Source organism: Sciurus carolinensis, chromosome 2 (assembly GCF_902686445.1).
Source record: "Sciurus carolinensis chromosome 2, mSciCar1.2, whole genome shotgun sequence".
NCBI lineage: Eukaryota > Metazoa > Chordata > Mammalia > Rodentia > Sciuridae > Sciurus > Sciurus carolinensis.
The window spans coordinates 140,037,758-140,049,859 of NC_062214.1; the positions used below are offsets into that span (position 1 = coordinate 140,037,758).

The following is a 12,102-nucleotide window of genomic DNA, read 5'->3' on the forward strand; positions in this document are numbered from 1 at the left end:
TCACTGACCCCTCTACCTTAGAGCCTTTTTTATGTCTGTGACCCAGGCAGAGGATAGCGTACCCACAACCTTCTACTGACTCAATTACTTTTTTCTAACTGAAAGGAATACATTTAATAAATTAGATTGTGTGTGTACATCCTGTTAAATTATTGTTTGATTTTTGAGCTAAAGTATATTTGGCGGGGGGGCAGGTACCACGGATTGAACTTAGGGGCACTCGACCACTAAGTCACATCCTCAGCCCTTATAGACTTATAAGGGCTGACTTATAAGGGCTCACTGAGTTGCTTAGGACCTTGCTAAATTGCTGAGGCTGACTTTGAACTCACAATCCTCCTGCCTTAGCCTCCCAAGTCGCTGGGAGTATAGGCATGTGTCCCCACACCCAGCCCAAAGTATATTCTTGAACTAAACTTGGGATATTATTATTGTCTCCATTTCCCTTTATTTTTTTCTTAATGGGGGAAAAAATCCATTTGTGAGGAAAAATGTTCATTCATAGGATGAAATCCAGTACAACTGTTTTTTAAACCCAACATCCAAAAATAGATTACCATATCAAAACTTTCCAAGTATATTGTCTATTGTTGCCATATAGCAAGCAGTAGTTTAGATATGCTGAAACCAATAGAATCTGTAAGTTATAAGTCAGTATACATTTAATGTGCTTACAATTTAGTTTCATCAAAAAAAAATTATGTCACATTAAATTAACTTTATTGATTTTTCTGGGGAGGTGTGTGTATTTATTCTGCTAATTTTCCTTGGTTTTAGATTTGTACATTTTGAGAAATAACATCATAAAAGCATTTCAAGTCAATGCTGGGGACTTATAAGAAATCAATTCTTTAACAGGGTCTCATACATTACTAATGTTTGCAAAATACAGATGATGATGCCATTTTAGGCTTAAATCCCATTTGGGAAAAGCATATATTTATTCTTCTCACATGTAGCATGAAAATAGAATGATCAGTGATGAACCCATTCTTCACTGTGGAACATAGCCCTTCTTTCTACCCAAAAGAAAACTGAAATACTGTCCCTATACCCACTATCTATCCCTTACTCAGAGACCTTCATACAAACCAAACAGTAAAACAGGCAGCTGACCCCTAGACAAAAGTGCTGACTTTTGAGGAAGCAAACCGCTGTTAAACTATCCATGTACTCCTACCCAGCTCTACCTCCACCTCCGCATACCGTCTTCCTACACACAGGGGGATTGAACTCCCAGAATAGCTCATCATTCTAAAATATTTATGTTCTCAAAAATAAACTTTTACAAAGGCAGCAATGCAGGACAGACCCTGGTCAATGGTGCTAGGGAAAGGCTGCAGCTTTTGCACAGCCTGTTGCCTTAAAGAATCAGACAAATACACACTGAATCAGAAGATGATCACAGCTGCCCCAGATAAATACCTAGACCACTGAGAACAGGGCTACATGCATCAACTTCCCTTGATGCTATCTGAGAGGAGGCTTTGACTGACACCTAGATCTGGGGAGGAGATCCAGTGGTAGAAACTGAAAGAAAAACAACAAAAGTAACATTGAACCTATCTTTTAAAACTTAAAAATAAAATAATCTTAAAGATGGAAAGGAAGAACTGTTTTCTGAAAAATCATTTGCTATGGAAACCAAATTAACATCCTAGAAAACTTTGATAATAAGGATATAGGGTACATCACAAGGTGAGAGTATGCTGAAGTGAAAAATGAGTAAGATTAACAGGAAAATATGAAAAAACAAAAATGAAAATGCACATATGAGGTAAGAAAATGAATAAGGCAATGAGGGTTTAAATGTACACTAGAGAAGAATTTATCCTGGAGAAAAACACATTAGTAATATGAACTACAAAACTGAAAATTCTTCCATAAGACAAAGGACAGGGACAAATAGCTGGAAACAATAAAGGCATGTTAGATAGTGAGGATGGAGAAAAAAACTCCAAATCAAAAACTATAGATAGACCCTAAGAGGAAATCAAAACAAGTGGCACAGACATGATAATTCAAGGAAAAAACAATTTAGCTGAAATGTATACATAACTGAAGATCTCATCATACTCCAAGTAAAATTAATAATGGACACATCCTGGCAATTTTTTAAATTGTAATCAAGTATCGAATAAGCATTTATGCAAAGAAATGAGTTAGTTACAAGTAAATACACAATAATATGCACAAATAAATAAATGTACACAGTTAAAACAATAGATAAATGTCTACATCATTTTAAGAAAGAAAAACTATCCTATACTACTCAGGCAGTGTATCATTAACATGTGAAGAAAACAGAAACACAGTCTCAGAAATGCCAGGTCTCATAAAATGTAACAATCAGGGACCTAAAATTACTTGTAATCCACTACCCCATAAAAGGTGAATAAAAATTAAAAGTTTAAGAATGTGGATGGGGGTAAAAGAAAAATTGGTGTGTGGTCCAACACACTTCACATTTATAAGGGGATGTTCATCATTTAACCCAGCTACTGCTGGTAAAGACAAACTTGCCAGTAGAGAGACTTTTAGTCTGCAAATACAAACTTCACCTCAGACTTTCACCCCTCCTATGGACATAATGCTTCCCTGGTGGTAATGATCCATAGCTTCTTGTCTACAATGTCAAAATCCAAGAAACTCTGAAACAGAGACACTTCATTATAAATTACTTGGTGGCAAAGTAAACTGATGCATGTTATTGATTGCTTTTAATCCCATCATTTTACTGCATAAATACAGATTACAACCTATTGCCACATACCTTGCTGAATTATATGTACTATTATCCTTTCTGAAATCCAAAATCATTTGCAACTCCAGAACACATTGCAAGATTGCAAATAAGAGATCATGAAACTCAAATAGATCAGCTCATATGAATGGTTCATTTTACAGCAAGCCCAGCCAGTTTATTCATTAATACCATACCCTGCCTCTCAGGACACTCTGAACTCCCAAGAGAACTGATTTTTTTTTGTTGTTATGAGCACCAATATCTTCAGTTTTAGAAGACATTCAGGGAGAAGGAGTTATGCCTGCCTCTCCTTCATGAAAACCTACCCTACTCGCACATGCTGGAGCTGGAGGATGGCTACTTGAGCCCCTTTGATAGGCGAAATGTTTCACCTCCGTGGCTCACTTCTTAACTATCTGTTTTTACACACCTTTGTCTCATATTTAACAATTATTATTATATCCAATCCACTAAGTCCTTGACCTTTAGCCTTGGCCATCTGACCCTAGGGAAAAGGCAGGTCTAATACAAGAAGTGTATCCTGCCAGATCTGTAGTGTACTCCAAGTATCTGGACAATCTAGGAGAGCAGTCAGTGGAGAACAGTGCTGAAATTTTGAACCCCTGATAGCATATTAATGTTTATCTAGGCTTTACTTCAACAATGAGGAGGAGAACCCTGGTTACAGATGAACCCTTAAACTTTCCCTCTATCCTAACAGTGTTGGAATTCTTTTTTAATCTCTAGCTCCAAATGTGTTGGCTCTGACTTACTCATTCTCAATCAATATTATTCACTTCTGATTTACCTTCGGTTATTGACCCAATTTTTTTTCTATGTGTTTTGGAGGTTTTAAAACTTCTTCTCAGCCAAAATACAAAATTAAATTTGCCTGTGCTCAGTGCTTCTCAGTCATAGGTAAGTCCTACTCTGTCTGTTGGGATTAGAACAAGCACTAGGACAAAAAAAAAAAAGAATTAAATAAAGTAACAGTTTATCTTTCTCTGCTAAAAGAAGTCTAATGATATACCATCCAAGATTAGTAATGCCATTCCATGGTCAAGAGGAAACCAAATGTCTTCTATCTGTAGGTTCTACTCTCTAATCATAAAACTTCCATCCTCTAGGTCATCTCATAGACAAAGATGACTGCTAGAACAACAGAGTTCACACACACCTTCCAGGCAGCAGAAGGAAGAAAAACAGAAAGTCAAAGAGGATGCAGATCTCAGCTTCTAACGAAGTTAGGAAGGCCAACTCAAAAGTCAACACCCACTCTCTCACAACTCAGTTACATTCAGCTAGCCACAAGGAAGACTAATCTGGCCAGCTGCCAGATATACACATACACACAAGCACATACATAAACACAGGATTTTGTTTGTTGGAAAAAGGAGTAATTAGACAGGTCAACTAGTAGTCTACTAGCAGGTTCTGCCATAGTCAACTACAAAGATGCCTCCATCCCAGCAGTAGGAAAACAGGTATTAATCCGAGTAAAACACCCACCTCTCAATTCATCCTTCTTCCAGATTCATACAAAGTACTGAGGAAGGTAAATTACTTAAATCACAATTTTCTCCTAATAAGTAAATAAAAGGCAAGAGATATGTTTGGGTAGGTTGAAAAAGATAATTGTATCTTTTTAGACATTTTACTATGAGTCATACATAAAGAGTTTGTGGGTGAAAGATCTATCGTCAACATCCAGGAAAGCTGCACATGGTCCTAGCCGTGACAGCTCGCTGCATTAGTCTGTCTTCTCCACTGCAGGACTTCTTGCCTTCTGCACTTTAGGCTTCTGGCCATTTGAGATGCTGCCCACACGGTGCTTCCCTGGAGTGTGGCAGCACTGGTCAGTGTTCCTGTGTGTTTGCCTCCTCCAGTGCAGATGACATCCTCTTGGCATTGTGACAGTGGGGTTCTTGGCAGCATCAGCTGAATGTCCAACACAATACTTCTTCAAAGTTTTGAGATATTTTTAAATAAATTAAAAATTTAAACTCAGAAAACACCTAACTTCATAGAACAAGATCACTAAATCCTCAAACCATAGTGTTTTATAGCAACTAGAAAAGAGTGGGAAGGGGTCTGAGAAATCTCTTCACCAAATTCACATGAGTTTGCAGATTTTTTAATTATCCAGCCCCTAGAAGACTCAACACATATAAACAGGCAATGTTAAAACATGTTATTCAAAAGTTGTACATGTTATGTATTTAAAAGTTATTTATTTCATCTTGTTTTATTATAAAACTATAAAATAAAATAATTAAAAAATAAGAGGCAGGTATGAAAACATCTATTAAAAACAATTAGCTCCACATGTGACTCACCATGGCTGCTGCCATCACCCCGCGCCCCCCAGCCGCGGCCCCCCGGACAGCTCCTCTCCCGGGACCCCACAACCCTGACGCCAAGCAGCGCCCAGGCGCCAGGTTAGGACAGACACCGTGCCCGCTGACTCAACAGACGTGTTGTGTCCCCCTGCTTCGAGCACCACAGGCCATGCCCCACCCCCAGCCGCCTAGCCGGGACCCATCAAGGAGTGGCAACCCTTTTGGTACCCTGAAGACCAACTCTGAACCTTCCCAGGAAAGTGACAGTTCACAGAACTGCTGACCAAAGGACTGAGTCTTGGGATATCCTCCAACCCTCCTGGCCTCCGACTAGGGTGGGTGCTCCAGAAGGTTGACATTGGTTTGAACATTGGACAGCAGCTTCAGGACAGAAGAGGGGGGTGGGCTGACCACCCAAACCCCCTCTAGGCTCAGGTACAATGTCCCAAGGAGGGGCAGCCTGAAGCCTGCCACAGCACCTGCCAGACTGTCTGCCTGTCCTTCTGACCTGCTGCTTGGCATGGCCAGCAACAGCAGCTCCCGCCCAACACCTGGGGGAGGGCACCTAAATGGGTACCCAGTGCCTCCCTACGCCTTCTTCTTCCCTCCTACGCTGAGTGGACTCTCCCCACCAGGTCCTCTGACCACTCTCCAGCACCAGCTTCCAGTTAGCGGATACAGCACACCATCCCCAGCCACCATCGAGACCCAGAGCAGCAGTTCCAACGAGATAGTGCCCAGCCCTCCCTCACCACCCCCTCTGCCTCACATCTACAAGCCTTGCTTTGTCTGTCAAGACAAATCCTCAGGCTGCCACTATGGAGTCAGGGCTGCAAGGGCTTCTTCCACCACAGTATCCAGAAGAACATGGTGTACACGTCACTGGGACAAGAACTGCATCATCAACAAGGTGACCCGGAACCGCTGCCAGTACTGCCAGCTGCAGAAGTGCTTCGAAGTGGGCATGTCCCGGGAGTCTGTGAGGAACGACTGAAACAAGAAGAAGAAGGAGGTGCCCAAGCCCAAGTACTCCAAGAGCTACACCTTGACGCCTGAGGTGGGGGAGCTCATTGAGAAGGTGTGCAAGGCCCACCAGGAAAACTTCCCTGCCCTCTGCCAGCTGAGCAAATATACTATGAATGACAGCTCAGAACAGCGTGTGTCTCTGGACATTGACCTCTGGGACAAGTTCTGTGAACTCTCCACCAAGTGCATCATTAAGACTGTGGAGTTCGCCAAGCAGCTGCCCAGTTTTACCACCCTCACCATTGCCGACCAGATCACCCTCCTCAAGGCTGCCTGTCTGGACATCCTGATCCTGGGGATCTGCACATGGTACACACCTGAGCAGGACACAATGACCTTCTCGGACGGGCTGACCCTGAATTGAACCCAGATGCACAACGCTGGCTTCGTCCCCCTCACGGACCTGGTCTTTGCCTTCACCAACCAGCTGCTGTCCCTGGAGATGGATGATGCTAAGACTGGTCTGCTCAGTGCCATCTGCCTCATCTGCGGAGACCAGCAGGACCTGGAGCAGCCAGACAGGGTAGACATGCTGCAGGAACCACTGCTTGAGGCGCTGAAGGTCTATGTGCGGAAACGGAGGCCCAGCCGTCCCCACATGTTCCCCAACATGCTGATGAAGATCACGGACCTGTGAAGCATCAGTGCCAAGGGGGCTGAGCGAGTGATCACCCTGAAGATGGAGATCCCAGGCTCCATGCCACCTCTTATCCAGGAAATGCTGGAGAACTCAGAGGGCTTGGACACTCTGAGCGGACAGCTGGGGGAAGGGACAGGGGTGGCCTGGCCCCCCGACCAGGCAGCTGTAGCCCCAGCCTCAACCCCAGCTCCAACAGAAGCAGCCCAGCCACCACTTGCCATGACCACCACACCCCTTGGACACAGCCCTGGCCCCATGTCCCGGCTCTCTCTGCCTCCTACCAACCATGCAACCCTGCCAGCCCTGACCCCTTCGGCCTCCCAGACAGAACTGGGGACCTTCCCAGGGGACAGGAGGGAGGAGGCAGCAACTTTTTGGACAAAGGCCTGGGCTTGTGATGGACTGCCCTGCTCTGCAGCCTGTGCTGATGTCAGGGGCCGGGCAGTGAGCTGAGAGAAGACCCAGGCCTGGACCGTGTGTTTGTGGAGACAGCCCTGGCCACCTTGCCATGTCTTCATCACCAGCAATGCCGGGACCTGGCTCCCCATCCTCCGAACTCAAGCCATTGCTCCCTGCTTGGAAACCTGCCCCTGCCTCAGTTGGTGACAGAGGGGTTGCCGGGTGGGGGGTTCCCCCTGTTATACCCTGCCATACCAACACCCAGGTATTAATTCTCACTGGTTTTGTTTTTTAATTTTTTTGTTTTGATTTTTTTAATAAGAATTTTCATTTTAAGCACATTTATACTGAAGGAATTTGTGCTGTGTATTGGGGGGAGCTGGATCCAGAACTGGAGGCGGGTGGGTCCTGGGGGAGGGGAGTGGCTCAGAAGAGCTCCCCCTCTCGCTCCGTGTCCCTGTCCCTCCAGCCCTCCTCCTCAGCCTTCCTCTTCAGTTATCTCTTTAATACTGTTATGTACTAACTTTCCAAGGCCTGTCTTCCCCTCAGCAGGGGGAGCATCCAGCCCCCTTTTCCCTTTGCCTAACTGCTGGGTGTGCAACCCTTAGGGGGGGGTCCTGGCCTTTGGCATCTGCCTCCACCCAATGGAAGTGGGGTAGGGGGAAGGGCTGGGGTCCCTGGGGACATGTAGAGTGAGTGCTCTACAATGTCTCTGTCTGGGCCCACATCATCCAAGCCCCCAGACCCACTGTGAAGGGGCCAGCCAGTGGTCTGAGTTGCCCCTGCCCCCAGCCTCACAGCCACCGGCACCCCCAAGGGGCCCCTGGACACACACACACACACACACACACACACACACACACACACGTGCTTGCGCAACAATTGACGGGCTGATACACTTAGCCTGAGTTCCTCCATTTCCCTGGCCTGTCCCCCAATCCTGGCTTGCCCCACACCTGTGCTCCCTTCTTTTCCTGCAGGACAGGTATATGGGGAATCCCCTTCCCTTACCCCTGCACCTCTGGACTGGGAGAGCTGGCTCTGCCCAGCCCTCCTGGCCCCGGGGCTGGGGACTCATCCCCGGAGCCTGCTGGCGCACCTGCTACTGTTGGACTTTCCACTGAGATCTACTGGATAAAGAATAAAGTTATATTTATTCTAAAAAAAAAAAAATTATATTATAAAATAACCTATTTTCAGTCTATAGATTTACCAACTCTTGAATTGCATATAAATGAAACTATATTCTTTCCCTTTGCATAATGTTTTCAAGAATTGTATCTCAATTATATCTCAAAATATTGTTCTGTTAATGACTTCCTGGTTAAAATAGACTTGAGGCCAAGCTCAAATGGGGTGGGAGGGTTTAAGCGTGGGATGGGGCAAGGGAAAGCTGTTTTGATATAAACAAAACTAATGCACTTTGGGGGTGTTTTAGTATTTTTCTGGGGATAGAAGGTGTGGGTATTGGGATGTCCCTGTAGATTAGTTCCAGAATGGGATATCTGTACATAATGTATTAGCAGGCTTGTTTGACTCCTGTAAACCTCTTCAAGAGTAACCTGTTACTACAAGTCCTGTTTGGAAACCCCACTTACAAATCCCGGTTTTGATAAGTGTCAGTGCAGCAGACATTTGACTCTCATGATTGTATCTCCTTTTCATGATTACTGTACCAACCCATGTCTTTTTGGGGAGGGATGAAAAGATATTTGAAACTAAAATGCTTAGAAATTAAAAATATGTATATTGTTATTTTAAAATCAATTAAGTAATGATATAAACTGATTTAAAAGAAACAATCTACAACAAATTTAAGACAGTTAAAAGCAAAATTATGATTAAAAGAAAACTTCAGGAGAAAACTAGCAAGAAATGCCACAGAAACACTTATTAATTTCAGATAACTCAAGGCCCAAAAGGACTAAATGTTAAGGAAAGTTTTATTGAAGAAAGTACAAGTACAATAAAGATGACATGAACTGTTAACAAGCACTAGAACTCAAGGAAAACTGTGAGAATTATACAACTCTCTCAATCTCTAATCAACCAAGTAGAGAAAAGGACACATTCAAAGCAATTAATAAGACTAAATTCATGAACATATATCATAACCTCAGTCCTTCTCAGAGAATAAATCTGCATTGTACAGTGAAACAATATAAAAGCAATCATATTCTAAACCATAAAGACAAACTTAAGAAATTCCAAAAAGGAGAAACTGAACTGGCCATATTTTCTGAATAGAAAACAATAAAGCTAGAATTTAATAATAAAAGTATGAGCAAAAACAAAAGTCATTTGGGAAAAAGATTAATGTCTCCATATAAAAACTAGAGTGAATAAGAAATTCAATCCCCAAACAGATTACTCAGAAATTAAAAAGACTTCACTGTTTTATCAAAACCTAAGGTATATGACAAAACTTATACTCAGAAGCAAATGTAACCTTTTTTTTTTTTTTTTTTTTTTTTTTTGCAGTACTGGGGATCGAACTCAGGACCTTGTGCTTGCGAGGCAAGCACTCTACCAGTTGAGCTATCTCCCCAGCCCTTGTAACCTTAAATTTATGTTTTGATTTAATTATAAAGAAGGAAAATAAATTAAGCATACAAATAAAATATCTAAATAAAGAAAACAATGAAAATGAAATAATAAAATAAACATAAAAGTCAATTTAAAAAGAAATACAGAAATAACTTAGAAAATAAACTCAAGACCTGGTTTTTCTTTTTTAATTTTTTTATTTTAGTTGTTGATGAACCTTTATTTTATTCATTTATTCACATGCAGTTCTGAGAATTAAGCCCAGTGCCTCACACGTGAGGCAAGTCTCTACCACTGAGCCCCAACCTGGTTTTTCAATAAACAAAATGTACATATCCTTGGCAAATTTATTTAAGAAAGAAAACAAATGAGATAGTATGAGAATAGAGAGTCAACCAATACAGAAAAAACTAGAAAAACTAAGAGAAATGGCATATAATATTGTAAGATATTATAAATATGTGATAAACTAGTAAAAGAGAATTTCTCAACATACTATTTACCAAACCCAAAATCAACATCATCCCTAATTGTAAAACACTAGAAACAATCCCACTGTAAACATGAGAATTTTGCTATCTCCCTTACTATTTAACATTGTTCTAAAAATATCAGCTAATAAAATGAGCACGAAACAGAAATGAGATAAAATTATTGAAAAGTTAGACACAAAATTATTGTTAATTGCAAGTAATATTATCAAATACCTAGGAGAAAAAAAAACAGAGAAACAACTGTAAATTTCATAAAGTTGATGATAGATAGTTATGGCCAGGTAAAATACATATACTAATATTAATAGCATTCCTATATATCAGAAATAAGGGACTACAATTGATAAGGAGAGAAATTTTGCCCTCATAATAGGAAAAATATATTTTTAAACACCTAGAAATGAAATAATAAGAACAACAACCACAGATGACATTTATTGAACCTGAAAAGAAACAGAGAAAGAATGGCCAGAGAAACAGAATTGAGGTGGTTTATTTTAGGGATTTTTTTTTCTTTCATAAAAGAGGTCATGAGAAGGTGAATAAGCCTTGAAAATGACATGTTACATGTACCTGGGAGATGTTATGGTTTGTCCCCAGGGTTGATATGCTAGAGGCTTGGTTCCCCATGTGGAGATGTTAAGTTGCAGGGTCTTTAGTAAGTGGGCCCTAAGGAGAAGTAGTCAAGCCTTCGAGGTATTCCTTGGAAGGGATTAATATAGTAGTTCTCATAGGAACACTGTTACTATCTGGCTTCATCTTGCTATATGATCTCTCCCTCTTGCACACTCTCCACCATTGTGATGCCATGAACCATGAGGTTATGCAGCCAGGGAGGCCCTCACCAGAGTCAGTTCCATGGTGTTTGAACCATCAGCATCAAAAGCAGCAAGCCTGCTGAATTCAGACTGAGATATCAAAAGAACTTTTTCCTTCATGATTGAGCCAGCCTCAGGTATTTTGTTATAAGTTATGGAAAACAGACTAATACAGGAGGGAGAGCTGAGTTGCCAAAACTCATATAAGTTAAATTTATTAATTTATCTCCCCAGATTCCTGTTCACTTTACACATTTTACTAATATTTGTTCATTCTCCCTGACATGATCTTGTGCCATGGCAAATTATAGTCAAGGAAATACTATTACCTTGTTTGTCTAATTGTGTGAAAACCAGAATAAAAGAAAGTAATTTGACTATATCTACATCAATAAAGTAATTGGAACAAGTATTCACATATTCATTTGTCAATTACACATAAAAATTTATTGCATCAAACATGCAAATAATGGTTTCTTCAACATGCACTGCTAGTGTGAATTTGGTCAAAATAAAATATATAGTAGAAGATGAACATTTTCTTTGCAAAATTATACATGGAAGAGAGTAGATGGAAAAAAATATTTTTGAAATTTTTGCTTTTCTGGTGTTGTTTCCACAAGAATATCAAAGATGGCCATGGTGGACTATGATTTATTCATTCAGTCCCATCAGGAAAAGTTGCCTTTGCAAATGTGAGTATAGATCACATCAAATCACTTCAGTTTGGGCCCAGTAGATATGCATAGAATCAAGATTTCATGAAAATAAAGAAAAATTTATCAGTGTTATTATGTACCAGCCACTAAGCTATTAGCAGTAGGATCTGTACAGATAGAAGGCAGTCAAGATTAGAATATCTCTTTTTGTCATAAGAGAAAAGTAAAAAGAATTCTTATGTTCAAGACAGACTGTTCAATTCTTTTTTTTTTTCTTTGCTCCTCTTTTCACTCTTTTAATTAGTGACCTTTTATCACTTCTTTCCTTTCAGTACTGTTATTAAAGTGATGGAGGGGGTCACACTTTAAGGTGCAAAGCTATAAAAGATATCTCTTATAGTGTCATCTTTCTGTGATGTTCTTAATTAAAAAGT

At 41.0% G+C, this 12,102-nt stretch overlaps 1 pseudogene; it reads left to right on the plus strand.

The window, feature by feature from the left end:
* Positions 1–5,605: 5,605 nt before the first annotated feature.
* LOC124976580 (retinoic acid receptor alpha-like) lies at positions 5,606–7,149 on the plus strand (annotated as a pseudogene).
* Positions 7,150–12,102: the final 4,953 nt, after the last annotated feature.